General features: G+C 41.0%; 1 protein-coding gene across 5 annotated transcripts in view; it reads left to right on the forward strand.

Annotated features, from left to right (window-relative positions):
• EVI5 (ecotropic viral integration site 5) overlaps positions 1 to 25,911 on the forward strand; it is a 125,481-nt gene that overhangs the window by 97,891 nt on the left and 1,679 nt on the right. The gene's annotated exons all lie outside the window — the stretch shown is intronic.

Here is a 25,911-nt window from a genome sequence, read left to right on the forward strand (position 1 = left end):
AAATGTGCTGGCCATCAAACTTAGATATAAATTTGTAATTGTTGCTACCTACCGAAGCCATGCGAAAGAAGAAGATCTGATGTATTCCTTGCCTCCTCTTCTGCCTCTTGGTGATTCCAGCAAGATGATTAGACTGGGCAGGGTTGGGGTGAACCTGATAGCCTCCTAAGGACTCTCTGGCCCTGGTTCCCTTGACTCCAAGAGATGTCTCCCCTTCTTGGGAGCTACTTTTCTCAGAAGGAATCCTAATGCAAGGCTCAATGAAATGCCAAGATCCAGCTAACGGCTTGGAGCTTGAGTGTAGAATTCTAAAAGTTTGGATATTTTGATGCCATGGTGGATTTCTTTCTTTCGCCAGAAATGACTCCACCTCAAGTTCATTATTGGATCTGTAAGGTGGTGGGAACCTAGTATAATGTGAGCACCAAATCCTACCTCAAAATTTTTCTGGATTTATCAAAGGACTGAGCATCTACCTCTTGATTCAAAGTTGTTTCCCTGGGAGCTCTTACATGGTGTGTCCCCAGCATCTTTTGCTTGCATCACCAGATTCCTGAAGACAATTACCAAACTTTATCATCTTGTTAAGATACCTGTTGGCAACTGTAAGCTTAACTTTTAGTCTTGAATCACCGTCAGGACCAAACCTTTGAATGAATGGCTACCATCTTTATTCTTTTTCCTCAGTCTTGCCTTTTTGGCTGCTGTGACTGCCAGATGAGCTATTGAACTTAATGCCTCGTCCATTAAAAAGCCCTTCCTACAGTTTCCCTGCCCCCCAAAAGAGAGATTCAGAATTGTTTACAAGGGTTTTGCCCTGCCATCTTAACCAGAACATATTCCTTCTTTGTTGTCTTAGACCACCTCATCCTCAAGAGATCACAGGTGGCACTGTCTAGATATCTGCATAGCCTTCAAATCCAGCTTGATTAGGTCACATCCTTTAGGAAATCATATTCTTTCTTGCTTATGGTGGTAAAAACAAGGGCTTCAAAGCATCCATGGAAATCCTCTTCAGAAGGTTCAAGACTGCTGCTGTAGATGCTTACCAGAGGTTGGAAAACCTCCAAGTCTGAGCTCACAAAACAAAATCTGTCTACATCTCGGGCAGAAGTATAGCCTCCGACAAGGAGATGTGCAAAAGATCCAGCTGACAAGCGCTACATCCCTTTTCCCAAATCCTGTGACATCTTCAAATACTGTGTTTGTTTGCCCAGTTCTATAGTCTGCCATTCTCCCCTTACTTGCCTCCTTATTTTCCTCTACTCTTCCCTCCACCCTCTTCTTTAGGAGGACTGTTCGCTTCTTCCAAACACACTCTAGGCCAGAGTATTTTACAGCATGTGAGAATGGATCATTTGAAATTAATGGATCATTTTGAAAGACTGACTTCAGATAAATCTTCTCGTGGCCGAGGAATCCTTTGGGTTTAATCCTATCTGTGTGTGGTTCTTTTAACTGTTAATTTTCTAGAGCACAAAACATCAGTGTCTTGACTGAGGCAGTGGTGCATTTCCAAGGCTTACATAGTGATGCTGCGTTTCAGCTGCTTTGTAACGTATGTGGACATAGTAATCAAAAGTTCACAAGCGATCTCTGGTCTAGACTGAAAAGATTTATTTGCAGTAAATTCACATTGCCTGTCCTCCCCTGTTGCTGGGTAAAACACCCCCACAGTCAGGAAATTGCTAGTATACATAGGAAATGCGCACACACACATCGCTTTTAAATGTGGGAGGTAAATAAACTGAAAAAGTTTACTCCTTTCTCTATTCTTTCAAATACAGTAAAAGTTATAGATATAAAAAAATCACTTCTTATAAGCCGCAGATCTCCCTGTGTTTCCTCATATAGCCAGTCAATAGTCTTCACCTTGTACGACTCGGTATTATGGACCGCTCTTCTATGCCCAGCTCTCTCCCAAAAAAGACAAAACAAACCCACACTGTTCTCTCTCAGCACCAACTCAGCAGTTGAAAATATGCAATTCTGTTAATTATAATGTTGAATATATGTTCAAAACACCCTTAAATTCTTCACAGCAACTAAATTTTTGCTACTAAAACTGAGTTCACTTGTCTAGAAATCATTCACCAATCTCTGTTAAAGTTTTCTCCATTAATAATTTTACTTGATATTTCCAGTAAAAGCATATTGCCAAGCATTAACTCTGTTGTGCATCAGACAGCTATCCCTTTAAACTCCAGCAACATGGACAGCGATATTCTGTACTTCAGCTATCTTCTAGATAACCAACACAGCTACAGTAATGGACTCTGGATAGTAGAAAGAAAGTCAAAAGCAAAAACTCCAGGGCTTCCACTTTTAAAATATTTTAAGATAGCTTGAAACACTGATACTGTGAAAGTCATCTAAATTTACAATATCAGATGGCAGTGTGATACTTCTTTCCTTACTGATTAAGTCACTTCATTGGACACCAATTTTATAAATTTTCTCCGTAAAGATTTGAAGGTTGAGATAGTGTAAAAATCTGGTGGCATTTTGGAAATTGTTACTAATTCAGACAGGAAGGCTGAACCGAGCTTCTGGCAAAGCCGTTAGTATCCTCTTGATTTACCTATGAGACATCTCTGTTCACCAATGTAATCCCATTGCAATTCTCCTCCTTTTGATCCAAGCCATTCCTCTCTGTAAAAAGCTTCCATTTTTTTCCTGCCCTAAAGAGGAAATCCTGGTATCAGCAACTGTTGCCTCCTTTGGTGTCTAGTACTTAAGCAGTTCATTTGTTAAGAAATTATGCACAAAAAGAGTGGACTATAATAGGTTTATCTGAGCAACTTAATAAAGTTGGGGGCTTAAGGAAAACCAGCAGAGTAAATATCTGGAGCTGGATGCTGTCATCCAGTCCAGCATAAAATTACATAGAGACTACACTGTGTACATGTTGACCAGTGTTTAATGGTTCTTGCTGCCTCTCTTGTTCACTCTTAATTCACACTGAATGGAATTAAATGATTTATAAACTACCTTAGTCCTGGGAGTGTTTTATGCACTACCTCTGTATACTTAGTCACTTTGTGTGTATTACACAGCAGCTGTGTCTGCTTCCTGTTGGATGTTGCAAGGCTTAAATGTGTTACCTAGATTACAGGAGTGGTACGAAAGATTAGCATTGACATGCTTGCCCGCAAACTACACTGACAGACCACAAGATACCTTTGGAGACAGAAGCAAGGTTTAAGAATAGTGGTTTCTCGTTTTACAGGTTTTGTGATTTAGGACTGAACTGCTTAAAACTTTGTGAAATTGTTGTTAGCTAAAAATATTACACAAGGAATTTATACTAATGCAATGGTGTAAATGCTTTCTTTTGCTGTTTTTAATTAATGGAGTCTTACACAGTAGAAAATGCCAGCTTCTGTGTATACTAATGCAGTATCTTAAATGGAGCCATTAGTTTTATTCTTATGGCTAGTTTCACACTGAGGCAGATTATGCCGGGCATTTATGCAAGTTTACGTGGAGGAGCCAGGCAGACTTGCTGTCCCTACTCCTTTATGGGTGTATAACGTTCCAGAGAAAGCGTGACCATGCCCCGCACTGGCCCTGGCCCACAAAGTTGGCTGGCTGCATGGGGGTAGCAAGCTGTACTATTAAAAAAGGATGTAGCAGCAGGCATGATGTGTCTGCATGCCTAGGAGCTCTGCACCTCCCCCCATTCATTGCCTACAGTGTACGAATGAGTGCTAGGTGTTTTAAAATGTTATGTGAAATTGCATGTATTTAGAAGCTTACGCAGTAATAATAATGGGGACACTGTGGTCTTGCTGTCAGGCACCATTCTGAAGCTCTTGTCAGTTAGTCAAGTAATTTTTTTCACCTATATGCTATACAAATTTTAATTTAGACATAGTGAGATAAGCTAAAAAACCCCCTAATCCAGCCCTGAAACTTAAGTTCATGACTCCAGGTTTTCACTGAAGACAGCAATTTTACATCCGCTGTGGTTGATTGTGAACATTAAAGAGGTGTTTCTAACATTAAAGACTTAATTTCTTACAAAACAAAACAACTTTCTTAGGCTGGTTTAGGTTTCCAGTACTTGTTCTTAACCGGAGAGCAGTTTAATACCACTTACTGAAATTAGTTTGGTGGTTTTTACTTATAATAAAGGAATTTTTTGCATCTTTTCTAAAAATATATATTTTTAGAAAAGCTTTACATCCCCCATTCATTTCAATGCAGTTGTATTTTTGGAAGCAGGAAGTCACTTGACATCCTTGAACCTCATAGGTAGCAAAAGAGTGGTGTGTGTGTGTGTAAGCAACTTCTGGATCTTTATTCCTAGGCTAAGAAGGGCTTCCAGGTTGAAGACTTCGCAGGTCCTGCTAAGTGTATTTTGTAGGCGCACAGTGGAGCTACTGTAGATAAATCCATGTTCTTAAATTTGAATGCAGCATTCTTGGAAATGTAGTTGTTACAGGGATTTTCTGTCTTGGGCATTCCTAGGAAAAACAAAACTAATGAGCAAATGAAGAATTCAACTAAACTTCTTAAACCAAAGGTTAATAAACCTGAAATTAGGTACTGGAGAGGATAACTGAAGAAAGGTAAATGGTTTTGAAACACTGTTTCTTGAGATGACCTCTCTTCTGTTCCTCAAATTTCTTTTAGTTATGGAGAAGGCATTCTCTGCAAACAGCATGTGGCCCCAAGAATGGAGGGTGGGTTACCACCTCACTTTGTCTAGCCATTACCCCAACATTAGTACAACCTGTCAGGCCCAAAGTGAATGGCTTTTAATGCTGCTCTGTCGGCACTAATTGGAAGACACACCACATACTTTTTTGGAGGGGTTATTGGGACAGGAAGTAAGTTCTAGTTCTCCAGAGTCCTCAACATATTCTACATGGGTTCTCATAAAAATGGAAGTCATGCCGTCTATGCCCTTCTGTTCCAAATTGTTAAAAATATATACTTATTAGCAACACATTTTATGTACAGAACCATGGAAAAGGAGTAACATGAAGACAAGCCTATGTAGAGGAAATCAGCTCAGGCTATTAGTCTGTCCAGTAATAGAGCACATGTTCCATATTTTCATCTGTGCTAGTTCTTTCAGTGGAAATGAAAATGTAGGACAGGAAAATTATTTAAAAGTGAACATGAGATCAAGCACTCTTCTCATTTGCTAAAACAAAACATGCTATTTTAATTTTTTAAGTCTTTCTAACTGACTGATAGACCAGAGTGGAATTTTTTTTATTCTGAAAAAGCTTTCAGGAAAAAGATACAACAGTTAGAACATTGTTCCCCTAATCAGAGTTGAATAGACTGTTTTAGTGAGTTCTTAGTCTATAACTTGGTGAAATGATTTTAGAGGGAGACTCTCTAATTGTACCCTAAATCCTAGTGTAGATGAAGCAGGTGGAAAGATAGTTTTAAAAAATTTCTCATTTTCAATATCTGACACACATAAAATTTTTACGGGAGTGGTACTTAAGATTAGCATTGACATGTTTGCCCGCAAAGCGTTTGTGTTTGGAGAACTAGTGACCCCTCAATTTATTACTCTTTCTACTCCCACCGGTGTGCAGTTCATCCTAAAATTGATCTGATATTATATTCTAAGAACCTAATGCAGTCAGTAACATTCTGATATAGGTATTATCTCTTGGTCAGATCATGTACCTGTTGATCTAACACTTTTAAGATTGGCTTAATGAAAACAGATATTAAAGTTGGAGATTAAATGTCATGCTTTTAAAAGATTCTGCTTGTGTAAATAAAATTCAAGACCCTTTAAGTAATTACTTCGGGGATAAATAATGCATAAGATATGACAAAAGGAGTAATCTGGAATATGGGTAAAGCTGAGGATAAGGGGGCATCTTGTAACTTTAGTTGCAGGAATGGAAATCTGGAGAGCTCATCAAGGAAGCAATGAAGGAAAATTAAACTAAGAACATCAGTGTAAAGAATTAAAGAAACTACTATATATTAGTGCACTACACAGATCATGGTGAAACTTAATGGCCTCTGTTATTCAAGAGGTTGTACTAGATTTAATGGTTCCTTCTGGCCTTCAACTCTATGAATCTATAAAATTAATGCTAGAAGTAAACTGTACACACTAATATTTAAACAAATATTTTATAAAGCTTTGAATATTTTCTGCCTTGAAAGGTGGAATCTAGCAACTCCAGCCTATTAGAAATAAGGTTTCAGCTTGTGCCACACATAGAGTAGTATTTGCCTGGTCTTTCTAGGCTTGTAGATAGCTCAAGCAATGTAGGCAATTGCTATTGGGATGGTACTGGATTTGGTTTATCAATGGCATTTAGATACCTTGGAAACAAAAGCCCAAGACATTAGCCTGTATAGGGAGTATAATACATCTAAAAGGTTATCCCATAATACGTTCTCAGTCTACGTACTGCTGTAAATGAGTGTCAGCCTAGATGATTGGTCTCACTGACTGAATCTCCCTTCCCACTGAAGATGACATTTGGGTGTACTATTTGCCTCGTATATTATACAAGGTTGGTTGGTTTGGGCACCCTGGGAATTGTACAGTAGATGTATGCTATGTCAGCTTTGCATGCATGTCTCCTGGCAGTTCTAGTTTCCTCACAGCCATTGTCATAAGATTATCAGCCCCTCACCAGGCAGAGTGATACTGGTCCAGTTCTTGTTTTCAGTGGTTTTTTCAGTAATCTGTAAATTTGCACCCATTACTATAGTATCTAAATTTGGACTGTTACAATCTTTTTATTAACACTTAAGATTCTAATGAATGTTTCTAAACAAAACCAAATAAAATTTGTTTGCATTAAGTATTCACCTTCTAAATAGAATGTTAATTGTTTGAATTTTTGTTTACTATAGATGAATGCTTTCAAAATAAGTGGCTGCATTTAAATGTTTTTCTGCTTGATAACAAATGCTGTCATTAAAAGGAAATATGTTAGCCCTCAGATTTACAAAGAGTAAGCATTTCAACTTGTGGTTGAAGTTTATAGTGCAATAAATCATGTGCTTTTCTTGTATCATATCTTGCAAACACAGTTGGACAAGAGACCATCAGATTTGCCCTCCCACAAGCAGAGCTCTTGCAAGGCTGCTGGCCAGCTAAAAATGCTGTTGCTTTACTAGTACATGTCAAAGATAGAGCCTCTGTGCTGGCGGAGTCTGATTTAAGTGGTTGTGGTCAGTCTGAGGAACCTGTGATGTGATAAGATAGCATTCGTGAGGTCATGTGGTTTGCAAGCACCCAATCTAATGCTGCAGCTTTGTCTACCGTGTGTGTGTGTGTATAAAAATATAAAATGTATTTTAAAAGTTTTTTGTTCTTTGGTAACTCTGCCCTTTAGTTTTATGTCCTTGAGAATCAGGGACATTTTACAAACTAGATAATTATAAAGATTGTTACCAAGGTCAAAGGTGTAGATGAAATCCCATTCTCTAAACAATAAACCAAAGATGAAGAAGCAGCATTATATAGTTCTCTCTAATGCTGTTCTGTCCTTGCTGAAATCATGTATTTTGAGGCTGGGAATTTTAGTACCTGTCTGCTTTTGACATAACCAAATAATGGAGGAAAAAGCATTACTGTAGAACTAAGACACTGTATTTATGAAAGTTAGTAGTCTTAGCTGTTCACATCATCATTAACACAAATTGGCATCTAAGGTACACTTAGCAGAAAAACTAAGGTTGATTCCCTAATAATCAGGGCTCTCTACTATGTAACTGTGGCCACAGAGTCTGCCTTGGAATTATGCTCCTGCATCTAACTTTTCCTTACAAAAAATACCTTCTGTTCCTCGTGGTTGAAGGAAAACCTAACAAATGTGAGCAGTATAAACTGATGTGGTGTTCTCTTCCTGAGTTTGCAGCCAGCATGAAACAATGTACTGGGGCAGTATAGACTGCTCTGTTCATCTCAATGTGACTGAAATGTAAAGATGTCGGTTTAGGTGCCAACATTAACTATTTCACTGCTGGCAATTTCGGATTAGATTTAATAGTAAAATACAAGTTTAATGTGCTTGTTTTATGTTTAGAAACCTCCTTTTTTTAACTTTGAAATGAAGTAGCCACAGACTTTTCAATCTACCGCATCAGAGATCTGAGGAATCTAGGTCCACTTTGCAGGGGAGTACACCAGTCCTTGAGTATTGTATATTTGGGACTATCAAAGCTATCTTGGCAAGTCAAAAAACATCTGAATTCTTGTGCACATTGCTGTTCTCTTCTGCATCGTAGACGCGATGTACATGCAGAAGAGAAGCTACAGTCCTGTGATACAAAAAATGTAATGTTAAAAAAACAAACTGCATTCTCATCAATTTAACATGGAGCTACTTACTGAATGAGTAAAGGAAAGTACTGAGGAATTGTCATGATTATGTAGCTTGTAAAATATTTTCTGGTAAATAGTTTTTTGGCATACAGATTACCTTTTAAAAAAAATTAATCTGGTTCCATTTAACATCAGTTGTTTCCTCAGACTCCTCTAAAGCGGATATAGGGATGCTATAGCTTAAGTACAAAGTCCCACTTTCATAAACCCTTTTTCTGCTGAGATTGTCATTTTTGGGAGATGTAGTTCTCTTATTAATATTTTTCTGTACTGTTTTTTGTATGGCTTTCTGAATTAACAGCCACAGATACAGAAATCTTTTTAGCTGTTGAACAGTTAAGTGTAGACAGAAGCAGTGTACACTTCCAGATAGCACTCTGCTAATATTCCTCCTTCACTGAGGGACAGCATCTAATGGAGTGAGTTCATTATGTACATTGTAAATGCATGACAAGTGCCATTTGTTACAGTATTAGTTACATGTTCTTAGCATAATATTGCTAAATTGAAACCATCTAGTCTTAAATTTCTGCTGTATTTTGAGCTTCCTCTGTTTTGCTCAAGACAGCAGTCTGAAAGTTGATAAGGTGAGGACACTTTTTGACATGTAAATTAAAACACACATTTTAAAATGGCTTTTAATGAAAACTTTGTTTTCTGAGCGGGCTGCTCAGAGCCATCTTAATGAGCAACACAACACTTTTTAGACTAATATTTATAGGTAGTAAAACACTGGTCTCTTATTGTTTTGCTAATTGCGTTATAATTAAAGAACTTTGTAGTAATTTTTGCTTTTTAAAAAAATATTAAGATTGAATTCCTCACTGCCCCCTTCTGATTGGTGTTCTCAGCATATTCTTGGAGAACCTGAATAGTGATTTCAGAAGGTTGTGTCTTGAATTAGTTTTCTGTCTTCCCAACCAAGGGGCAATGAGAGAGCACTGCAGCTCAAATTCCAGCATCACTATTCGAGTCTTTCTAACTTGATCGTTCAGTAGGGATTGATAGGGCTCACTTCCTACCTCTGTAAAGTACAGATCCAAGTTGTGAAGTATACCATCTATGGTAGTTTTACACCTAGCTGGGATTTGGGCCCATGGCTTTCTACCGTTTCTCCCCATCCAAAACATTGAGAGTGGAGAAATATGAAGGAGAATCATGGATTTCACCATGCAAGAAAAAATGCAAAAAGATCCTTGAAATCCTAATATGATGTAAACCAGGGGTGGGCAAACTACAGCCCAGGGGCTGCATCCGCCCCTTCAGATTTTTTAATCTGGCCCTCAAGCTCCCGATGGGGAGCAGGGTCTAGGGCTTGTTCTGCTCTGCACGTGCTGTGGCTCCACGCGGCTCCCGGAAGCAGTGGCATGTCCCCTCTCTGGCTCCTACACGTAAGGGCAGCCAGGGGGCTCCTCATGCTGCCCGTGCTCCAAGTGCCACCCCCGCAGCTCCCATTGGCCGGGAACCGTGAGCATTCTTGGCCCGCCATACAATTTCCATACCCAGATGTGGCCCTCGGGCCAAAAACTTTGCCTACCCTTGATGTAAACTGGGGTTAAAAATTTCTTACTGACTCCTCTGAATATCAGATTATTCTTTGTACTATCTATGGATCCCAACGTGGACTTTTTGGTATCCATGGAAACCACTGCCCAATGTCCATTGATTTTTGTTCTTTTTTGCAGGGAGGAAAAGGGACCTGTTTTATCACTGTTGATGGAATATATGGGCCCAAACAGTTAAAGGTGTTAACATGCCCCTGTCACTGTACAACATTAAGAGTTTTTTAAACAAATTCAGGGTTCCAAGTACAGATGCCTTGGCAAATAAACCAGGAAATGTCAAAGGATAGAATATTATTGGTTGAGACATGCAAGGTAAAGAATCAAAACAAAGCTAAAGCACTGAAATGGAAATTGAGTAAGATTTTGTTTAACAATCAGTCTCTTTTTAGAGAGGAATATTGGTTAGTCTCTGATTCAGTCAAGCAGTCCTTGGTGAGGAAGAAAGGATTTGTTCTGTTCAGTTTTGAGTTGGGAATGATTGATTAGTCACTTCCCTACTTTCAACAGAACAAACACCAAAAGTTGGGGGGAAGAGAGAATAGTAAAATATGGGGGAAATGAGGCTTTTGTTGATTTTGGGCTATTCCATCATGGAAGGATGCTTTGGGTTGGCAGGTTGTCCATGACAGCTATTCTTCTGGACCCTGCCTCATCTCCCTAGTTAGGGGCAACATTTGGTTGATCTGGTCAGGTTCCTGTCCTTCATTGATTCTTCTCAGGCTGAGCAGAGCTAGCTGTGCTTTCTCATCTTGTTATGCTGCTGCTGTTACTACAATTGATATCAGGATCAAGTGAAAAGCTATCGGAGATGGGACCAGAGGAAAATAGTGGCAGGGGAAGGGTGGAAAGGAGGACAAGGGAGAAGACAGAGCGGGATCTTGCATGTATCTGGCTGGAGTCTTTGCAGCACTGATGGTCAGGTATTGCCAGTGGTGTGCCGAGGTCTGGGTGTCACCATGAGAAATGCTTCTGCTGGGCCTGTAGTAATGGTGATAGTGCTCCCCCTTTTCCCCCTCAGAGCCTCTCTTTAAGGGCCACTAAAGGGTGATGATCAGAATAGCCAATCCTTGAATGATTTTGTCCACCAATTAGGCCTAAATTTTGGTTCCAAACTCCTCTTGTTTACCAAATATGACCATAACACACTCTTTGAGTGTTATCAGGAGATCTTTGTTTAAATTAAGTCAGTCTGTTTCTTTTTTGCATCTTTTTTTAAACCATTTTATGTAACAGTCAATTGGGAAAACTTATGAACCTTTATCCACTTTCCACCAATTAGGCCTACTCCAGTTGTGAGCTTTCCACTCCCCAGTTTTTACAACAGACTGCTGTGTGTGTGTAGCTCAGTAGAGTGGTACTGCTGAGGCTGCTGCTGTCATTAGGGCCACTCTAAAATTCCTCCGCAACTGAGCCATCTCCCATAACTAGCCACCGTGGCCTCTGATCACAAATAAAGGCAACTCATTGGCATGAAGCTACGTGGTCTTGTGAACTAAGCATAGGTCTAAGAATGTGAGAGTCCTGCATTCTAATACTACCATTAACACTGATTGCTTTTTGCCTTAGTCAAGTCACCTAAACTTTCTGCATGAATTTTCTTGGAGGTGAGGGGGGAGAAGTAGGGGTGGGCAGGGGTGTTTGTTTTTTGTTTGTGTTTTGTTTTAAAAAGGTGAACTTCCAATTTTCATTGGAGTTGTGGCAGGGATCACAAAGTGTTTACAATTCACCAGAATGTACACAACCTTCCAGGAACTGAGGCCCTAGTAGGCCTAGTTACCCTAGTTTATTTGAACAGTTTTCCCTTGTAAACCATACATGGGATGTTGGCAACTATACAACATATCCCAGCACCAACAGTAGGGTTCCACTTTAGCAAAAAGCTGAGGGCAGTGAGGCTGCACACCACTGAATGATGCATGCTCACTCTCCTATCCCAAAGAATCCTCTCAATTAACTTCCTAAAAGTCTGACTGGCCCTGATCATAGTGATGCGACCATGGTGGGTAGAACCCTTATTTGGGGTAGGAAGCAATTGTGTCCTAGCCAATTTAAGAATACAGGGTCAACTCTGGCTTTAAAAAGACAGCAAAAATGTGAAGTGATTGCTTCTTGTAACTACCGTATCTATGTCCATAATATGTATGTACTCAGCCTCTGTGCGAACCAGTACCTTCTAGTTAATGCTTGAGGCTTCAGTAATTTTATTTATAGGTGCCAGCTATCAGGAAGAGGGGAGTAGAGATGTGCAGATAGTTCCTTGGCCAAAGTGTCACAGGTACTTGCAGTGTGATCAGTGTTTTAAAATATTTTTGTTGCCACTTCCTTACGTCAAATAAACACTTGCATTAGAACCTTTTGTAGGAAAAGATTCTGGGAATTTTCCTTCCACCTACCAAGTAGTTAGTTCACAGCACCTTCCCAGGGCTAGATCAGCTGAAAACTTTTTTAAAAAGATCATTGTTTTATTACAACAAATTTTCCAGTTTTTAGGAAAATTAATTAACTAAATTTGGTTTGTAATGACCAGATACTTTTTTATGAATAGGGGCAGCTTAAAAGTAAAGTATATCTTTCTCAACACTGTTTTGCTACTATTTCAATCACATATTTGCTGTAGAATTTCAAAGTTTAATTGGATTATATGGCAATAGATCAAAACCAGAGTTTTCAGCCATGTAGTGCAGTGATCAAGAGGTCATGACCTCCCATTGATCGCTTTATTGGTTTCCTGTTCTGATTCACTGGAAACCTTCTGGTCTGAACATTTGTCGCTAGTTTTAATCTTTGTCACGTTTACAATACAGCAGCCTAGGCTTTGGTAAAGCTGATATAGAGCACAGAGTTAGCATCTTGTTTCCTTTTGGCTCTTGAGCCCTTGATAACTGATAAAGCTGTAAAAACCACTTTCTATAAAAAAAAAAAATCTCATATTCATAGTTGTAAAAACAAATGCAGAACAATCTGAAATACAAAACTAGAAGGCAACTGGAGATGAGATTTTTTTATGCTTTAAAATTTACATAAAATGTCATGGGTTTTAATTAATTTACAAACAGTTGCATGATTCCTGCCATCCTGTACAGCCACTGGAAGGCATTCTTTATTGCAAGACTACAATTTCCAGAACCTGAGAATACAAAATGAAAAGGCCAAATGTACTAAATAGGTGCTATAAAAATAAGCCTGAAATGACTCAATCTTGGAAACTTGTTGCTACTGTTTTGCTGTTCGCTTATGACGTGTTGCTCTGGTTTGAACCATCTAGTGATATGGTCAGCAAAGTTCATTTGCATTAGTATTTCAGTTTGTGTGCCACTGTTAACACTATGCATTTGTTTCAAATTAGTAGTTTAGAAAAGAAAATTACTTTTTGGATCATCCTTCAGAAATTGGAGAATTGAGCAGTTACCAATGGTTATCACGCTGGTAATCACAGGCCGAAGGGGTTAACTGCATATCTTTACCATTCATCATGGTTGCAGTTCCATTATCACTGTTACCCTTTTCACTCCCACTGTTCACAAGTAAACTGAAATTATCTCAATCCAGAGCATCTTTGCATTTTTAAAGAGAACCTGTCATGTTGATAGGAAGCTGAATGTGGAAACAGTGCGCAGGCTCCAGCTGCTACAGAATGTCTGTTGCCTCCATGTTATGGGCTTGATGTGTTCATAGCAACTCAAGCTCTAGTGTCATACTGGCTGCCATTTAGTTTGTTGCCAGTTCAAAGTTGTTGGTTTTTTTATGCTAACTGCCAAAGCAATTAATGGATCAAGCCCCGGGTACATGAAAAACTGAATTTCATTCTGTGAACCAACAAGACAGTTGTGTTCCTCTGGGACAGTACAGGTCACTAAGCCCAGCATGAAACATGGGAGTGCTAGGAACACAGTATAATTAGTCAAGGGGATCTGGCTATGGGACAAACTTCCTGAAGGAATTAAACAAATCCAGAGTCTTCCCACCTTTAGGAAATACTGTAAAGCCTTCCTTTTTTGGGGGGCTGGGGGGGGGAGACTTTCTGACATAATGAGAATGACACAATGCTAGCACTTTCTGTCTGCCCCTTGCCACTCTTCCCCCCCCCATCAAACTTTACCCCAGAAACCATTTTATACCCCAAAAGGGGAGAACAGCCAAGCACCCTATGAAGTCCTCTAGAGACTTCATTAAGGTAGGTTGTCACATCCTAGTCTTCGGAGGTATTTCAGAATAGGTTAGACAAACACCTGTGAGGGCTTGTCTTGGTTCCACGTGAGGGCAGGGGAATGGACTGACTTCTTGAGGTCCCTTCCAGCCCTACAATTCTGATTCTATAACTGCTAATATGTTTTAGGTGGAAGGTGCCTGGGTACTATGGTGATAGTGGCATTATAAAATCCTCAAATAGAATATGCTACTAGATAACTGTCTGTACTTCCCATTAATAAAGGGCAGTGCCTAGTTGTTTAGCCAGTTGGTTCTATTTACTAAATATCTCTTAAAACAAATGTTCATTGTTTGTTTTTTAGAAATGCCTGTCACTGAGTATCTCCTTCATGGTGGATGATGCTGGGTTCTCACTCCAAGAATACCAGCCTTTAGTTCCAATTAACTTTTCAAATGTATTAATTTGGGCCCGAATGCACTCTTTAAACTACTTGGCTCTGGCCACACTAACCAGCCAAACAGCTAAGCTGAGCTCATGTTCAAATCTTATTGCTGAACTCTGTTTAAAGGCCAGTGTAAATGGGGGTCAATGGGAACTTCCGTTTCACTGATAGATCAGACAGAACCCTCTGCTAGGAAGTAAGTGTAAGACCAAAAAAAAAAAAAAAAAAAAAAATGCCGTTCAGCATTTTAATACTTACAGGAGACAAGAAATGTCATTTATGCCTTAGCTGTATTTTTATAACACTGTTTAGTGCTGTATTATTCACTGTTAACCCCAAAAAGTTTTGAAAACAAGTTTTGAAAGTCTCTTGCCGCACAGCATTAGTATGCATGATCAAGGCATTTCCTGTCTTTAACCTACAATACCTATGTATCAGATTGTCAAAGCGGCAGCTTCGAGTTTGCTTATTTGCTTTTAGACGTACTTACTGACTCATTCTACTCTTTAATTAGATACTGTGATTAAAATTTTAATGTATAGCATTGCAGTTTTCCCTTTTTAAAAAGCTACAATTACTGTTCATGGTGTCAGCTGTAGATAATCCCATAGCTGGAATCTGGACATGTGCTAAGGAAAAAAATCCTAGTGCTGCAGAGTATAAATGTATATAAAGTTAAATGGGATGAGGTGAAGATTTTTATTTGGTTTAAGGCTAATTACTGGGGTGAGGTGGGGTGGGGTGGGGAAATGATTTTGTGCTTTTTACTGCTCTATTATGAGATGTCATGGCTACCTAAGTTTCCCCAGATATTTTACTTGGTCGGTCTTTTGGTTTTTTTGCATTTTTCTATGCATTACAAATATCAGGTCTTCACTTCCCTTCTTTTATTCCGCATCTCCTCCCCCATCAACTGACAGCTGGGAAAATTGGCGGTTTTAGCTTTTTGTGGTGCCGCTGTCTCTTTTCAGTTCTCCAGCAACATGCAGAGAATTCTATACAAATTTACTAATGTTTGTATAAAACAATTTTTTTTAAGTTTCTGGACAGGAAAGAGAGGCTGTTCAGACCTGAACAGGAAGTAGTAAGGGACAGACTGTATGGAGCAGCAGCACAACTGTACTCCATATTTAGGGTATAACAGAGTTTGTATTGTAAGCCCAGTGTTGGTCCCTGCTATAAAAATCATCATATCCTCAATAAGTAAGTTAGACCCTGGACTAAAACAGAATTTTCGTAAAAAATTTGAAGGGACTCAAAATTGTTCCTTAAGGACACCCTAACAATAGAGCTACTAGGTTTTTTTGGATATGTTTGAAAGTGACACCTAATTAGAGCTGTCACCTATGTTATTGGACTCCCCCAGCAGAGATCTAAGGCTCACTGGGGATCTCTACTCAATGCAGACTTCAGACAGCCCGTAAGCAGTTAACTTTCCCCAGATTTAAAATCTGGGACTCGGTAGGGCATTGGAGAAAGCAAGAAGTGAGTGGTGGGAGAATATCGGGGGGCCACATCTCCTCCCTCTCCCATTCGTGTGGACTTCTGAAGTCAGCAGAAGGGGAAAACCCCACAGATTCATTGGTAAGAGGGGCTGATGAGCCTCCAGTCATAAAAAGCTCATTTGACACCAAATTCTCCTAACCCTTTAGCTCACTGGGCATTTCTGAGCCACCCAGCATCCTCACAAGCCTTACTAGGGTTGTTACTTCCTAAGGGGAATCTGCTTTCCTGTAGAGCAGACAGGGAAGGAGTCTTCATTCCCACAAACCCCTCTATAGGGACTGGGGAGCAGCAGGCAGGCTCTTCCCCTGGTTCTATTGACACCCTCCCCCAATCCTTCTACCAGCCATATCTGCCCTTCCTGTGGGGCAGGAAGAGATCTCTAGTCCTTCAAACTTGGAAAGAGATCTCCAGTCCTTCAAACAAGGAATGGACAGTAGGGCAGTAGGGCAGCTGCTCTCCAAATCTGTGAGAGAAAGGAGCACTGATCCTGAGGAGCTAAACATTTGCAGGAACAGCACTCTTGTCTTGCAGACATTAGGGAGTCTGGTATATTAGGACTCTTTCCACAGAACAGTGCTTCAGGACCATGGTTAGTAGGAGACTGGCAAGCAGAGTAAGGGGACATTCCCTTGACTTAGCATCTCCTATGATCAGCTTGGTAGGGTCCCCTTTCTTGTGGACCATTTGGAGTTTGTAAGAACAAGGCTCCTGTCCTACAGACCCAGGGACCATCTTAAAAACTAAGTAAATTCCCACAAACTTTAAGATTAAAGTTAAAGTTCCTGGCATAATATCCTGGCTTGAGGATGCAGCTGCTAATATTAACTTAAAAAGTAAGTTAAACAGGAAATGCAGTCACTGAAATAAAAACCACAACCTGAACTCTGTCCAATATAGTTGAAAGCATGTAGTATTTGCAGTGAATCAAAATACTGTACAATTTCCTTTAAATTGGTATTAAGAATATTTGTTCATTTGGTATCTTTACATGGAAAGTCGGTTAATAGAGGAAAGGTGCAATATGCATTTCTGGGTTCATTTATGGAGCGTCTTGATTTAAGGACAAGCTCTCCTCAAACATCTGCCCTTGATTTTTTGCATTTGATCCTGCATTTGAGTGAAAATTGCCCTGCAAAATACTGTAAAAATGAAAGATGTCCTATTAAAGTGATGGCCTGTTAACTTTCAAGCAATCATTTTACTATAATTATCAATTATGTTAATTCCTAATATGCTTCTGCCTTTTCGAACCTCGAAGAGCAACAGACAATCTTATTTGAAAGTTATCTCCCTAAGATCAGTGACAGAAGGCAAACCTAGTTTTCTTGACATACATGGAAACTAAATTTGCCATGGAATGCATAGGGAATTGAATTGAACCCCATTTCCTACATCTTAAGGACGATTTGGATCAGTTGATTCTGGGAAACTTTCACTGGAGAGTGCATCAGCCACTTTGTTAGAAGCTCCTGAAATGTGGTGTATGTTGAAATCAAAATCTTGGAGAGCTAAACTCCACCGAATAAGTTTTTTGTTATTTCCCTTGGAGGTATGAAGCCACTGTAGCACAGCATGGTCGGTTTGCAGGTGGAAACGCCACCCCCAAACGTATGGGCGTAGCTTTTCCAGAGCGTAGACAATGGCGTAAAATTCCTTTTCACTGATTGACCAGTGGCTTTCCCTCTCAGACAGCTTCTTGCTGAGAAACACGACAGGATGGAACTCCTGATTCAGTCCTTCCTGCATTAAGACTGCTCCCACATCATGTTCGGATGCATCTGTGGTTACTAGGAACGGTTTGTCAAAGTCTGGGACCCTTAGCACAGGGTCAGACATGAGTCGCTTTAAGCTGGTTAAAGGGCTTCTGACACTCTTCAGTGCACTGAACTGCATTTGGCTGTTTCTTTTTGAGTCAGTCTGTCAGTGGGGCGGCGATTTGGCTGTATTGTGGTACAAATCGCCTGTAATATCCAGCCAAGCCTAAGAAGGATTGGACCTGTTTCTTTGACTTTGGGACAGGCCACTTTTGGATAGCATCCACTTTCGCCTGTAATGGGTTGATAGTTCCTTGACCCACCTGGTGTCTAAGGTAAGTCACTCTGTTTAGGCTTATTTGACACTTCTTAGCCTTAACAGTTACTCCTGCCTCCCTCATGCGCTTGAAGAGTTTTTGTAGATGTTCCAGGTGTTCTGCCCAGGAATCTGAAAATATGGCCACATTGTCAAGGTAGGCAACTGCATGTTCTCCCAATCCCACTAGGAGACCATCTACAAGTTTTTAGAAGGCGGCGGGTGCATTCTGCGGCCCAAAAGGGAGCACATCAAATTCATACAGCCCGACATGTGTGATGAAGGCTGACCTTTCCTTGGCGGATTCATCTAGCGGTACCTGCCAGTACCCCTTGGTTAAGTCCAAGGTAGAGATGAACTGGGCCCGTCCCAGTTTCTCCAATAGTTCATCTGTGCGTGGCATTGGATAGTTGTCTAGGTCAGTTACAGCATTTCGCTTATAGTAGTCCACGCAAAAACTTCTCTCCCCATTTGGTTTGGGAACTAGAACCACTGGAGATGCCCATGCACTGCGGGAGGGGCTGATTACACCCGTCTGTAGCATATCCTGGATCTCCCATTCTGTAGCAGTTTTAGCTTGAGGAGACACCCAGTAAGGCTGGGCTCTAATTGGGTGAGCATTACCTGTGTCAATGGAGTGGTATGCCCGTTCAGTCAGTCCTGGGGTGGCTGAGAAAGTCTGCATGTAGCTAGTGCACAGCTCCTTGATCTACTGTCACTGCATACGCCCAAGGGTCATAGAGAGGTTCACCTCTTCCACGCCACTGTCACTTTTCCCTTTGTAATAGACACCTTCAGGCTACTCAGTGTCATCTTCTCCCTGGGCTGTAAACTGACAAACCTTTAATTCTCTGGAATAAAAGGGCTTTAGAGAATTAATATGGTACAACTTAGGCTTTTGGTTGGAAGTGGGGGATGCTATGAGATAATTAACAGCTCCCAGGCACTCTTGGACCATGAATGGCCCTTCCCACAGCGCTTCTACTTTATGGGCCTGGAGCGCCTTTAAGACCATGACCTGGTCCCCAACTTTGAAGGAACGCTCTCTGGCGTGTTTATCATACCAGACTTTTTGCTCTTTTTGAGCATCCTTTTAGGTTTTCTTTAGCAAGGGCTAAAGAGGTTCGGAGGCTGTTTTGTAGGTTGGTTAGTTTTTTAGTGTTTGTAGAATTAGTTCCTGGAAAAGGTGTAAACCCCTCCCATTGCTGCTTCACCAACTATAATGGCCCCTTAACCTTGCAGCCATATACAAGTTCAAATGGTGAAAACCCTAAACTGGGATGTGGTACAGCTCTGTAGGCAAAGAGCAACTGCTGCAATACTAGGCCCCAATCATTGGAGTGCTCATTTACGAATTTAGGTATCATGGCCCCCAGAGTTCCATTAAACTTCTCCACCATGCCATTTTTTTGATGGTGGTAAGGGGTGGCAACCAAGTGGTTCACCCCATGAGCTTCCCAAAGGTTTTCCATAGTTCCTGCCAGGAAATTAGTTCCTGCATCTGTAAGGATGTTGGAGGGCCAACCTACTCTGGCAAAAATGTCTGTTAGTGCCTGGTGGTGCTTAGAGCTACTGCTTCCAGCCATCGGGTGGCAAAGTCAGTATGTACTGCTTTCCTCTGGGTGCCTTTTTCGGAGAAGGACTCAGAATATTCACAGCTACTCGCTGAAATGGAACCTCAATGATGGGGAGTGGCTGGAGAGGGGCTTTGACCTGGTCTTGGGGTTTTCCCACTCTTTGGCACACCTCACAAGACTGGACATAGGTAGAAACATCCTTGCTCATTCCCTCCCAGTGGAAAGACTTTTCCAAATGGTCTTTGGTTCTGTTCACCCTGGCATGGCCACTACGATGATCGTGGGCTAAGCTTAATAGCTTTACCCGGTACTTAGTTGGAACTACCAACTGTCTCTGAGGATGCCAGTCTTCCTGGTGTCCACCAGAAAGGGTTTCCTTGTATAAAAGTCCTCTTTCTACAACAAACCTGGATCGATTAGAAGAGCTGAGAAGCGGTGGTTTGCTCCATGCCGCTGTCCAAGCTCACTGGAGGCTTTCATCTGCTTCCTGTTCGGTCTGGAACTGTTCCCTTGATGCTGGAGACATCAATTCCTCATTGGATTGTGGACCCTCTGGAAGCGATGCAGGTGATGGGGCTGTTTCCATTGACTGTGTACCGCTGTCCGCTGGTGCACTATGTTGGGGTTCAGGCTCTGGCTGAGCCTCTTGTGTAGGGTTATCTGCTGCTGCCGGTGCAGGTTCAGTGGGACCCTCTGGTGTTGGGGTTGCAAGAACTGAATTCAGTGCTGGCAATGCTTCTGGTGCTGGTTGTTCTGCCAGTTCTGGTTCTGGGACTGGCTCTGTCTGGTTCTCTAGGACTGGATCCACTACTGCTGTTGCAGACGTTGGCATGGGGTCCAGTTCCAGTACCTCTGACGGGGTCCTGGTAGAGGTTTCCAGAACAGAGCTAGGTGTGACAGCTTGCTTAGCCTGCCTGCCGGTTACCATTCCCGCCCTCTTGGCTAGCTTCACATGATTGGCCAAGTCTTCCCCTAACAGTATGGGGATGGGATAATCATCTTAGACTGCAAAAGTCCACATTCCTGACCAGCCCTTGTACTGGACAGGCAACTTGGCTGTAGGCAAGTCAAAAAAGTTTGACTTGAAGTGTTGAATCATCACTTGGACCTCTGGGTCGATTAATCTGGGGTCCACTAAGGAAGTATGGATAGCCGACACTTGCGCTTCGGTGTCCCTCCATGTGGTGACCTTCTTTCTGCCCACACTCAGTTTCCCTCCTCTCCGAGGGTATCTGGGAGGTATCTGGGCCTGAGGACCTCTGGTGTGATTCCAGTGCAATGAACTGTAATCTGTTGGGGTTCTTGGGGCAGTTGGCCTTTTACATGCCCCGGCTTGTTACATTTAAAACGTCGCCCAGCTGACTGGTTACTGGGATGAGGTGGGTTGCTGGAGAACGGTGTGGTGGGACGATAAGGTGTTTGGAGTGTTCCATGGGGTGTAGTTGGGGCCTTGGGCTGCCCCCAGTAGTAGGATGTGGTCTGAGGTTGTTCCTTTTGGTATCTGCGCCAACTGCGACCACAATTGTTCTTCTCTCCTCCTTCCACCCATTTTGTTCCAATTTGCCCTGCCTCTCTGGCGGTCTGGGACTGCTCACATTGATCACCATAAGAAGCAAGAGTTTCTGCTGAGTCATTTTCTTATCCCATAAACACTGTTTTATATCATCATTGGTCATATTCAGGAATTGTTCGTGAGTCATCAAATCACACACTCCTTCAAAGCTAGTTACACGCCTTCTTCTGACCCATTTATCTAACAGCACCTTCATCTGGTTTACATAAGCCACATTACTTAGTCCAGGCCCTCTCTTAAGGGCTCTAAATTTTACTCTGCAAGTTTCAGGTGTAACTTGAAATTGTTTTAAAAGCAAATCCTTAAATTTACCATTGTCAGAAGCCTCCCCAATAGGCATCTCATTGAATATGTCCAGAGCTCTTCCAGTCAATTTTGAGACCAATGTGGTCATCTTGTGAGCTTCAGGAATTTGATGGAGTGTGCACAGTCTCTCACAGGTGAGGAAAATATTCAGCAATATCACTGGATTCATCATACAGTGGACATAGTCACTCCCATTTGTGGATTGTTGGGGAAGGATTGTTAGGGTTATTCGGTATATTCTGCTGAGCCTTTGCCTTCTCCATCTCCAGTGCATGCTTTCTCTCTTTTTTCTTTGCCTCGATTTCTTTTTCTTTGGCCTCCATAGCTCTCCTATGGGCAGCTTCCATTTCTTTTTCTTTTGCTTCCATTTCTTTGGCCTCCATTTCCATCTGTCTGAGTTCTACCCATCTTTCATGTTCCTTTTGTCTTTCCTCAGCCTCAAATCTGGCTAATTCCAGCGTCTGTTGAACATTGCATTCTGTCATCCTAACCTCTCTGTTTTTAACAACTTTACAGCCAAGAGTTAAAGAAAACAAAAACAAAAAAACCTGGCCTGTAAAATTTTCCTGTGCTGTAACCTGATAGCTGTTCTCAGCCTACAGAAAAATCCTTTTGTTATGCCTGCTGCTCTGTCCCCCAGGCAGAGAGACACAATCTACAGCTGCAATCACTTTTTACAAAACCTTTTAAAATCCTGCTGTGCTTCTGGTTCAGAATGATCCCACCGCTCTGCCACCATGTCAAGATTTCTTCCCCACTCTGAACTCTAGGGTACAGATGTGGGGACCTGCATGAAAAGACCCCCGAGTTCATTCTTACCAGCTTAGGTTAAAAACTTCCCTAAGGTACAAACTTTGCCTTGTCCTTGAACCGTATGCTGCTGCCACCAAGCGTTTAAAACAAAGAACCGGGAAAGAGCCCACTTGGAGACGTCTTCCCCCAAAATATCCCCCCAAGCCCTCCACCCACTTTCCTGGGGAAGGCTTGATAAGAATCCTCACCAATTGGTATAGGTAAACACAGACCAAATCCTTGGCTCTTAAGAACAATGAAAAATCAATCTTAAAAGAAGAATTATAATTAAAGAAAAGGTAAAAGAATCACCTTTGTAAAATCAGGATGGTAAATACCTTACAGGGTAATCAGATTCAAAACATAGAGAATCCCTCTAGGCAAAACCTTAAGTTACAAAAAGACACGGCTTATTTTACCAGCCGTTAAACAAAAGAAAATCTAATGCATGTTCTAGCTAGATTACTTACTAACTTTACAGGAGTTGTAAGGCTGCGTTCCTTTTGCGTTTTGTTCCCGGCAAAAGCATCACACAGACAGACTGACCCCTTTGTCGTCCCCCCTAAACCACTAAACACCATTAGAGTTAAGGAAACTTTAAAATTTTATGTGTTCAGATTAAGTTGCTTTTACTGATGCTTAACTTAAATAGCATTTAACTTGACAGCTCTTGCATTGTTACTTAACTGCCTGGTTTTTTTTTCCACTGAAAAAATGGAATGGAATCTGGTTTGTTTTTTTAACTCCTAAATCTGCCTCATGAGGCTGCTAAGATGGTAGCTTTCTGTTGGATTCTCTTACAATATTCACTTACAATGTTAATGACGTTCTCTGCTCTAGTTAGATGTAGTGGTTCTCATATAGTTTCAGTAACAGTTTAGTTTTCTTTTGACTCATGTCTGTTTTATAATCAGGAAATCTTACTCAGGTCCAGAACAAAAAAGGGCTTTGATTTCTTCAGACTGTTCCTGTTGTAATAAGATTTACATAATCCAGTATTGATTTTTTCCCCCATATGGATTTAATACGAATAATCTGTTTTCCTACCTTGAATCCAAAGAGTGCCCATGCTTTGATCCAATTTCCAGACTATAGAACGGTATTAGTAATCACTACTGAGTGGCTTGACTCTGCTAGACAAGCATTTTTATGTCTAACATGAAGTACAGTTCTTGACTGCTTTAGAACTGTGGTTTCTAAAGTCTTCAAAAGAAACAGAAATGACTGCCTCCCTTCTGTGCCATAATCTCTATCACAGTCTTACCAGTATCAGAATATTAATCTAGCACTTTTTCATTGCATCTTTTCCTTTAAAATTTACTGTAGGCTGACATTCTAATGTTGTTTAGAAATGTTTCCTTAATAGCTTCAAACAGATATAAAGGGGGTATCTTAAAAATATGATGTGTGAGCGCTTATGTCCGCACCCTTCATTTTGCTACCTTTAATATGGAAAAACTGAATTGTACTAAAACCTGAAAATCTCTTTGCTGTCTCTTCCCTTCATGCATGGCTTGATGAGGCAGTCAGCTTCAGGTAAGAGTGTATTGCCAAAGTCCAGTGACATGATGGTTAATATTACATGCCTGTCTTCTCTCAAACTGCTCTGAATTAATAAATGTAAGTTCCATTAGCCTTTGACAATGTTTATAATCATAAACTCTAAGCATGCATTCTGTTTTCAAAAAGTTTCTAATTCATGGCTTCTTACATGAGAAGGCTTATGTAAGTAAATACTGTCAACTACTGAGGTTCTGTTCTTGATGCATCTAGCTTTGTGAATGGCACATAGGGAGCAAAGGTGGAGACAGTCTTTTTTTTTGGTCATGTGGTTACAACTTTGATCTCCTAAAGGCAGCCTGTCTAGGCAGCAGTGAAAGTGTGGGTAAAGCTACTGTCACCATAAACTATTAAAGGCCTCCCTCCTAATGTTTGTGGGTCTACCGGACCTCTTATATTCCCAAGCCTGATCAGGCCAGAGCCCCCACAGAACCACTGCATGAAGCAACCACCCAGTCTTCTAGAAATGGAGCAGAGGAGAGGAATGAAAAATGAACGTCTTTGTGGGCAGAAAAGCCAATCACAGCACTTGAAAGGAGGACTGGGATTTAACCAATGGTGACCTCCCTCACAAAGAAGGGCTCCACTGCCTGGCAATGACTGTGCTGTGCCCCAGGGATGCAACTCCAGCTCCTACTCAATCTGGGCTGTCCTTGAAGGGCTAACCCTCTTTCCTCCCAGAGGAAATGATCTTATGGTCACAGATGGGACTGGAAAACCTAGGTTTAATTCCTGGCTCTTGCCTGGACTTCATGACCTTAACAAATCACTTAATTTCTATCTGTTTCATTTTCCCAAATTATAAACTAGAGAATATGGCTTACCTGTCAGATGTGCTGCACCTCGGTTCACTACATTTTGTAAAGAGCTGTATGGTTCTGTAGATCCTCAAATTAAAAGGTACTATCCATTTAGTTTCTTAAATTGGTACCAGCTACTGTGGCATCTGATCCCCTCAGAGCACAGGCATGTCATGCTGAATTTTAAATTTTACACATACCGAGTAAGCCTTCAGTCCATAGCAAATCACTGGGCGAAGGGAAGGACTAGAGGATCTGTGCAATGTATGCTTTGGTAACGAGCATCTACAGACCTATAGCTCGTAAGCCTACTGAGTAGTAAGTATCTAAGCACTCTTTTTGCGCTGATGTTATGCACTGCCTTGAATTTTGGACAGCGATATCCTTAAAATTATCTCTTGAACGGTAGCTGTTTTAAGGATTTCAGTTCTCTAACAGTCACTCATTTCTAGAAAAGAATGAAATTCGATGATAGTACAATTCAGATTATTTTTTACTTCCTTCAGTTAAAAAGCAACAAATTGTATTGGAATGTTTTCTGTTTTACATTAAAACTTGCTGTTTTTTATTCTATTGTGGAAAAGTCCAGGTTTTGCAGTAGGTTAGTGCACTGACATTTCACTTCAGGTCATTTAGGGTTAAATAGCAATATTCACATTTTTAACAAGTTCAAATAGGCTTTGGGACTTCAAGCTTCCAAAACAGTTTTCATTGCTCAAAGAAGTGAATCCAGATTGGCAGCCCCAAGATGTAAAGCTAAACTTTGCAGGATAAAATCTATCTTCCAGGTTTTTTAAAGTGACTGCTTCCTACGCTATGCAGAATTGGCTAGTATTGGAGGATAGAAAGATCCTAAGGAGAGGCTGCTTATCCAGACTCAAGTTCAGGGTTTGGGATGGAGCAAGGTTTTGGCCACTTCTGTATTTTCCACCAACTGGCTTGCTCAGCCCCAGTTGGCAGTGTCACGCAGACACAGGTGCCTGCAGATGCTTCTACTTAAAAGCATGTAACTGTATTACTATCACAGTCTTAGCAAAATGTATGACTGAACCCTGCATGAGTTTGCTTGTTCAGGTGAAATTCCAAGAACTAATCTCAGACATCTTCCAACAGCTAAGATTAGTTTCACTAAGTTATGATGTGACTTGCTCATCAGTTTTTTTTCTTCCTTCAGAGTAGCTTAAACCTGTGGTCATAGTAGCTAGCTTATCACTAAAGTTCAGTGTACTTTAAATGCAAAT

Source organism: Lepidochelys olivacea (genome assembly GCF_965140295.1).
Source record: "Lepidochelys olivacea isolate rLepOli2 genome assembly, chromosome: 8".
Classification (NCBI taxonomy): Eukaryota; Metazoa; Chordata; order Testudines; family Cheloniidae; genus Lepidochelys; species Lepidochelys olivacea.